At 51.1% G+C, this 8,647-nt stretch overlaps 1 long non-coding RNA gene across 1 annotated transcript; it reads left to right on the top strand.

Moving 5' to 3' along the window:
* Positions 1–2,072: 2,072 nt before the first annotated feature.
* Positions 2,073–8,223, top strand: LOC128832939 (uncharacterized). Its single transcript, XR_008444087.1, has 2 exons — positions 2,073–2,447; positions 6,291–8,223. It is a non-coding gene; the product is annotated as an uncharacterized LOC128832939 (long non-coding RNA).
* The last annotated feature ends 424 nt before the right edge of the window (positions 8,224–8,647 follow it).

Below are 8,647 nucleotides of genomic sequence, written 5' to 3' on the forward strand. Positions count from 1 at the left end.
CGGCCACCTCTGAACGTGCAAAGAGCCCAGCCCCCAGTGCCAGCATTCAGAGGTTTCCACCTGAACTGGCCTCAGGTGACTTTCTCTTTCTGTTATTGTGGAATGATGCATTGTGGGATTGTTCTGTAACCAATGCAACCCTCCGAATTGCAGCTTGCGTTTGATGGGGAGAGGGACTGTGGAATTCAGCCTTGCAGGTGCCTCACTGGGGCCATTTGTCCTCTTGCAGCCACGCTGTTAACATCTGTCTGCCCAGGGAGTCCTGTCCTGGGCTCTGTATAGGCTAACGGCAGCTGCTGCAGGAGATGGGAGCAAGTGAGAATGCAGCTAAATGGTGCAGCTGCTGCTCCAGCTTCACGCTGCAGGGCCTAGGGGATGGTGACTGCTGCAGCGGCAATTTCACTTTCTCTCTCACTAAAACAGTTATCAGAAAGCGGCCGCTGCTAATGCAGGGACAGTGCCAGAGCCCCTTTGCAGCACGCACGGAGGCTGTGAATCAGTCTGGGATTGATCAGCTCTGCTTTGCCTTCTTCAGAAGGCTCCTAAATCATCCTTTGCAGCATCCTGCTCCTGCAGCTGCTAGTAGCTACAGTCACATGCAGATGCTTCCCCTCTCTGAGCTTGAGCCCTGCATGGTGATTTCACTGGTGCTATGGAGGCTCCACTCTACCCATCCTGGTGAATGGGTTCCTGGCTTGCAGAGGCCAGGACTGCACTGGGGTAGGGTGACCAGATTTCCTGTTTTTAAAGGGACAGTCCTGTTTTGGGGGGGGGGTTTCTTATATAGGCGCCTATTAACCCCCACCCCTGTCCCATTTTTTCACAGTTGCTGTCTGGTAACCCAACTCCATGGGCAGTGGCTGTGAGGTTGCAGACAAGTGACCTGTGCCCTGATGGTAGGAAAAGGCGCCAGGCAACACCCGGGTTGGAGGGAGGGTTAGCTTGAGGAACAATGGATTTTCCCTGGCTCTGGTGGCAGTGGGCTCCAGGAATGAGGTTTCCTGGTTGGGCTGGGGCCTGTCATTTGTCTGTGAAGTGCCCAAGTGTAATGAGGAGACAGGTGCAGGGACTGCAGGGCTTGATCCCTCCTCTCTCAGCGCAGTGCATGCAGACCCCGTGGCTCGGAGCATTCCACGATGTCCCTCTGAATCCCAGAGCATGGGGAGGGGGCATGCAAACAGGCATTGACTACATGGGGAGCCGCCAGGACGGGGAGCTGCTTCTGAAGAGCGGAGCCCAGGCCTACTGGACAAAGGGGCTCGAATCCAGGAGTTGCAGCGAAGGATCTGTTCTGGGAAGGGTTAATTTGTCACTTTTACCTTGGTTAATGAGAAGGGTCCCTGAAAAGCCCCTGCTGGATGGACAAAGATAGAAGCTGGCCCCCGGTTTAATAGCAACGTCACCGCCATGTTCCTAACCCAAGAGGCTGCCCCAAAAGGTCCGTCCCAAGTTTTACACTGATCCTTGTGCAGGCTGGGGCAGGACTTTGGGAGGTCAGTGGGTGCACTCTAGATACCCATGCAGTGCAGAGACCATCTGGAAAACTCCGAGCTATGCATCTTTCCATTCCATCAACTCTTCCATGACCCGCGTGATCGCGAACAGAGGGCAGGCAGGCAGATGAGAACAGGAGGAGAAGTGGTAGTGGGGGGGCCCAGGCGATGGGGTGCAGAGGCCAGGAGTGGGGTGGGTGGCACATGATGGATGGGGAGATAGAGGGAGGGGGAGACAATGGCGGAACCACCGGTAGAGAAGCAAGGGGGTGCTGATGGGGAAGCTTTGAGTGGAGGAGTTGTTAGAATAAAGGCCAAATACTTGCCTATTATCCCAGCTGTTTTTCCCATATATAAAGGTATAGCAAGACAATCAATCAAAGAGGCCCAACAGCAAGGAGGCCCAGCAGATGTATCCCATTACCCCTACCCCTGGACCCTGGAAGGGCAATCAATCAAGGGGACCCAACAGATGTATCCTATATACCCCTAGAAAGGAATTTAAAATTCCTTAGGTCAGCAGAATGTATGCACGTTAAGTCATTTGTTACTGGGTATAAAAAGGCTTGCCCTCCGCTTGTAAGGTGTGCTCCTCCCTCTGGCATGAGTCGAGGGGGACACCCGCTCAGCTGACTGATCAATAAAGAACTTGAAGCCGTCTTCTAGACTCCCGTGCCTCCTTGGGGTAATTGGGCAGCTCCAGGGGGAAACGAGCCCATTTGGCTAACAAATGGCGACTCCGCCGGGACTTCTCTCCCTGTAGAGGGCACTGACCGACGGCCGAGGGCGATTCCGAGGAGTGGCCACCTCGAGCTGTTGCTTTGCTCGGGCCTCGGATCGTCATAATCGGCCGGGGCGGCTGTGTCCTCTCTAAAGAGAACTCTGAAGGACACGGAAGCAAGACGGCTTCAGAAGGAGGGGAAGTCTGACTGCCGGACGCGGCCACTTCGGGCGGTAAGTGCGTTTACCTCCTGGGTTTGAGGAATAACGCCCCCGAGGTGTGGGTTGGACAGTGGAAATCCCCTAGGCAGCCTGTATACGGGAAGGTATGTTAACATTATTGTAGCTTTGTAAATGTCTTGTTGTTGTGTTTTTGGTTAAAGGGTAAGCAAATAACGGCCAATGAGTAACGTAACTAACTCCACAAGTCCATGGGCCGTTTTTAACAATTATTGGGACTTGGAGCAACCTCAGGGATTACTCTTGTCTATAGGAAGGGTAATCTTGTTTCTCCTCTTAATGGTGTGTTGGAAACCGAGATTGTAACTGATTAAAGGATCTGTGTGAAAGATGAATGAGTGCTGCTGACAGGTCTGAGGCTTAAGCTGACTTCAGCCGCCCCAAGACTCCTGCAAGGGGAAACCCGATGACCAGGATATCTTGATTGCAAGGGGGGTCAGCCGAACCTCGTGACCCAGCGGATATCTGAGTTAGAACTAGATCTATACCTCTTCCCCCTCTTGATATCTCTGTCTCGGAAAACTCTGGGTAAAGCATAATGGGGTCCGGACAAAGCACCTTCTCCTGGACACCCCTGGGATGTATGCTGCATAACTGGAAGGCGTTTAGACGCCAGGCTAATTATGGAATTGTATTATGTAAAGACAAGCTTGTAAAATTCTGTACTCTTGAATGGATGACATTCGGGGTGGAATGGCCCGAGGGCGGGACGCTGAAACCAGGGGTTGTACAAGCAGTACATAGCATTGTGATCTGGGATGGGCATTGGGACCAATATCCCTATATAGATATTTGGCAGGACCTTGTGGCCAATCATCCCCCATGGTTGCAAAAATGTAGATCACAAACTATTAAAACCTTAATGGCCCGTGCCCCTGTTAGGAAACCCTGTTTCCCTGTTAAGAAATCTTGTCTGCGGGCTGTGATTCCCTCTGCCCCTGATCCTATGCCCCCTCCCCCTTTGTATCCTGGCCTCCCGGCTCCGGTACCCTCAATTGAAATCCCCCCCCCCATCTCTGAGGATAATGCCTCAGCTGAAAGGAGTGAGCCAAGCAACCAGGATTTTTCCAAACGGGACCCCCCTCCGATCTCTCTGAGCTCCCCGGTGTCTAACCACACCAGGAGCAAGGGTGGCCCGGTACTCCAAGGGCCCCTGCAACAGAATTATTTGTGTCCACTGCAGGAAACTGTAGCCCCTGAGGGTAATCTCACTATGGTATATGTTCCCTTTACCACTAGTGAGCTATATAATTGGAAGGGGCTTCGGGCAAGAATATAGAGGAACTTTTAGAAATAGCCATGAAGGTTTATGATCGGAGGGATGATGAGGAGCGAAAGAAAGAGGCCCGTGTTTTGGCCATGGCCCTGAGAGAAGGATATGCAGAAAGGGGGGACAAGGTTAAGGAGAAGCCAGGGCCACCTGGGAGAGGACGGGACCCCCGCCTGGGTCAAAACCAGTGCGCTATCTGTAGGGAAGAGGGGCACTGGAAGAATGAATGCCCCCGGCGACAGGCCATGGGAAAGGAACGTAAAAACAAAACCCCGTCCCTTCCCATCCTTTACAACAACACGGGACGTTCAGGGGAGGGATCTTCCCCATAGGGAAGCCGAGGGACCCAGCGGCCCCTCCTGGCTGCGCAAGCTGCCAGTCTGGATCCCACGGTAAAAATTAATGTGGAGGGCCGCCCAATTGAAGCCCTTATTGACACTGGGGCCACTCTTAGTTTGCTCCCCCTTAGTAAGGCTCCCCGAGGTAGAGCTCGGGAATGTGCCATGGTACAGGGGATAGAGGGACAAACTACAGTTTTGAAAAAAAAACTTTGCCTCTCCTAGTAAAGGTACGGGACCACCAAATTTCCCACCAATTTGTTTGCAGCCCCTCTTGCCCCATCGCACTGCTTGGACGAGATATTCTTACTAAACTACAGGCAGAAATCTCGTTTGATAAAGGGACTATGGAAGTTAGACTTCCTAAGCAGCAGTCTTCAAATTACCAGATGACCCTGATAAGCGCTGGAAATCACCTCCCGGAATGCTGGGGAGGAATGAAGAAAGCCAGCTGTCAGGGGTTAACCTTGAGGTTTGGGCAGAGGAGGGAGGTGTCGCTTGAGCCCGGAATGCTTCACCAGTGCATATTTCCCTTAAGGAAGGAAGCAGCCCGGTCCAAATTCGACAATACCCTCTTAAGCTGACCACTAGAATCGGGTTAAAACCTCTGATTCAAAAGTTTCTGCAGTGTGGGTGGATCAGGGAAGGCACGTCCCCGTACAACACTCCGATAATGGGAGTGCCTAAGCCTAATGGGCAGTATCGGTTGGTCCAGGACCTGAGACAGGTTAACAAGTTAATAGAGGCTCCCTATCCAGTCGTCCCAAATCCCCATACTATTTTGGGCCAAGTTCCCAAAGAGCACAGTTGGTTCTCTGTAATAGACTTAAAAGATGCCTTCTTTTCTATCCCCCTTGATTTGGAATCTCAAAAACTGTTTGCCTTCAAGTGGGAGGACCCAGATACTCATTATAAGGCCCAATACCTTTGGACCGTGGTCCCACAGGGACTTACCTGTGCACCTGAGATTTTTGGCAGCCAGTTGAGAAGGGACCTTGCCCCATTCCTGGCTAGACACCCCTCATGTAACATAGTCCAGTATTGCGATGATTTGCTCTTAAGTACTGAAACAGAGGCAGCTTGTAAAGAGCAGACTGTAAAGCTCCTTAATTACCTTGGGGCACAGGGGTATAAGGTCTCAAGGGAAAAAGCACAATTGGTTAGGCGACAGGTCACTTTTCTTGGGTATCATTTGTGCCAGGGAAGTCGTAGTCTAGGTAAAGAAAGAATCCAGGTGATACTCAATAACCCTCGACCTCAAAACCCCCGAGAGTTGAGGGCTTTCCTGGGGTTGACTGGGTTTTGTCAACTCTGGATCCCTGACTACGGGGGAAGAGCCAAACCGCTGTATGAATCCTTAACTAAAGAGGGTCTGCTCCATTGGACGTGGACCAAAGAGATGAAAAAAGCATTTCGAGAGCTAAAAGAAGCCTTGGTTCAGCCTCCTGCTCTAGCCCTCCCCGACCCTCGGAGGCCGTTTACTCTATACGTTCATGAAAGGGGAGGGGTGGCTGCTGGAGTTCTATGCCAAAGGTCGGGACCAACCTGGCGACCCATTGGATACTACTCAAAGGTGTTGGACCCTGTCGCCAAGGGTGGCCTGCCTGTTTACGGGCCGTTGCAGCAACCGCTCTTCTTGTACAAGAGGCTGAAAAATTAACCCTGGGAGGGGACACTGAGGTTGTGGTTCCTCACGGGGTGCCTCAAATACTGGGGACGGGCGCTGGGGAAAAGCATTTAAATCCCAGTCGACATACCAGATATGAGGTAGGGCCCTTGCTAGCCCCTAACTTAACCTTTAGGACAGTTAGCTCCCTCAACCTAGCTACCCTATTGCCTGACCCTTGGGTTTCCTATGAGACCAGCCCCACTCATGACTGTATTGAAGTCTTGCAACAGGTGTCCCAGGCACTCGGTATACAATGGAAGCTACATACACCCTGGAGGCCGCAAAGCTCGGGTCAGGTGGAAAGAATAAATAGAACTCTCAAGGATACCCTCACTAAACTATGCACAGAGTCTAGTTTAAAGTGGCTTGATGCGTTACCACTCGCCCTTAACTGCATTCGAAGGGCCCCACGTAAGGGTCTTAAGCTTTCACCATTTGAACTGGTCTTTGGGTTCCCTCCCCGAATACTTATCCCAGGATTCCGGGAGGATGTAACCTGGGAAGTGGGAAATGACTTACTATGGAAACAGGTTTCCGGGTTGCAATCTGTTTTGTTACAGCTGCATCGACGCGGCGCCATTCCAGGCTCTCCCCTTGGACCAGACCGTGCATCCGTTCCGGATCGATGACCAGGTCCTTGTCAAGAAGTGGAAACGCGACCCCCTTACGCCAAGGTGGGACGGTCCACACACCGTTTCGCTCATTAGCCAGGCCGCAGTTAAAATTCTCGGGAGCGACAAATGGACACATCACACCCGGGTAAAGCGGTTTCTGAATCCTGACCAGGGAACCAATCCCACGGAAGAGGACACCGGCCCTCTGCCCACCCCGGCCCCGGAAGTCCGGGGTGGCACGGGCGAAGACACCGTCTGGGAGTATCAAGGACTCGATGGGCTAAAAGGACTGTTTAGGAAAAAGCAATAATGAACTCATTATTAATATTTCTGTTCATAGGTGTCTATCTTGGTTATGGTTGGGAGAATAGGTTTATACAACTGGGAGAAATAATAGCGAGTTCCTTCAATCTTAGTAGCTGCTGGGTTTGTGGAGGTCCAGGGGATTGAAATGAATGGCCTTGGGTAGCCCAGCCAGTGCAAGCTAAATGGTGGATCAGTAATTTAAGTATAGTCCACAAAGGAACAGAAGTTTGGGATGAGGATAGTAGCCCTTGGTGACTCTATTCCTCTGAGATGGGGATCCTTTGTCTAAACCGAACAAAACCAGAAGGGGTGTATGTGGGCAAAAGCCGATGTGACTGGACCCTATCTCTAGGATTTGACTGCTATGATCACCCTAGTTGCCATACGTATGACTGTTCTAAATATCAAGGACGGTGGAACCATACCCACGTAAAACTCACTAATCATAGCTGGGTAAGTTGTTCCTACCAACAGCATACCGGCGAGGGCTGTAAGGCAGTTGGACAAGATGGGTTCTTTGATGCCCTCTTTCTAAGTTGCCAGCGAGATAATACCGACAGTAAGGATCACGTGGTACGCTGGTATCAGTGGGCATGCAACATTCTAATGGAACTCAGGTAACCCATTTTAATCATTTTTGGTCTACTACCAATAGCCCTAAATTTGGTTGTAATTGCGCTTGGAAGGAAGGGGCTGGGCCTTGGAAATGTGACTATTGTAATCCTGACGGTACATCTATTGTATTAGGGGGACCCCTGGAGATGGGTAACTCTTTGTATTACGAAGAACCAGGCCCCAAGGACTATCCCGAAACCTGGGATGGCCCCTTTGCGAATGGACAATGGGCCCTAAAAGGCCATTACTGGATATGTGGGCAATACGCTTATCGAAGCTTGCCTCCAAATTGGTCAGGAATATGTTATGTTGGGTACATTAGGCCCTTATTCTTTCTACTACCCCAAATCCAGGGAAATAAATTAGGAATTAAGGTATATGACGACTTGATTAGGGAGAGGCGGTTCGTTGATTCCGCATTGACTGCTGGAAGCTCCCAAAAGTGGGGGGCTCAAGAGTGGCTCCCTGTGTAATTGCATTAGTCCGACGAATGGCTAATCAAATTGTATGCCAACGCATGATGGCATTATATCAACCGGTAAAAGCTGAGGATTGGGGGCCATAAGGCTCTCAAAATGCTTTTAAGGGGGGAGAACCTTGTTAGAATAAAGGCCAAATACTTGCCTATTATCCCAGCTGTTTTTCCCATATATAAAGGTATAGCAAGACAATCAATCAAAGAGGCCCAACAGCAAGGAGGCCCAGCAGATGTATCCCATTACCCCTACCCCTGGACCCTGGAAGGGCAATCAATCAAGGGGACCCAACAGATGTATCCTATATACCCCTAGAAAGGAATTTAAAATTCCTTAGGTCAGCAGAATGTATGCACGTTAAGTCATTTGTTACTGGGTATAAAAAGGCTTGCTCTCCGCTTGTAAGGTGTGCTCCTCCCTCTGGCATGAGTCGAGGGGGACACCCGCTCAGCTGACTGATCAATAAAGAACTTGAAGCCGTCTTCTAGACTCCCGTGCCTCCTTGGGGTAATTGGGCAGCTCCAGGGGGAAACGAGCCCATTTGGCTAACAGAGTGACAGGTGACTGGGAGCAGAGGTGTCCGTGAGACACTGTCTCTGTTAAGAAGTGAGTCCAGACTGTGGAAAAGTTTGCAAGGCCTTGAGTTAAGGGGCTCCCAGGTCCTGGGGCTGATTGGTTTGGGGACCCAGCTCCCTACATGGGGATGCTCGCAGCTGTGAGCTTTGGCAGGTGAACAGAGGTGAAACCTGCACACGGAACATTTTCCCGAGAGCCGCAGTGGATTCTCCCTCACTGATCATTTTGAAGTCACGAGTGGATGTTTATCTCAAAGGTCTGCTGCAGGAATTATTATGGGGCAGTTCTCTGGCCTGCGTTGTGCGGGAGGTCAAACTCCTGGTCACAATG

The sequence above is a fragment of the Malaclemys terrapin genome, chromosome 2, assembly GCF_027887155.1.
Source record: "Malaclemys terrapin pileata isolate rMalTer1 chromosome 2, rMalTer1.hap1, whole genome shotgun sequence".
Taxonomy (NCBI): Eukaryota; Metazoa; Chordata; order Testudines; family Emydidae; genus Malaclemys; species Malaclemys terrapin.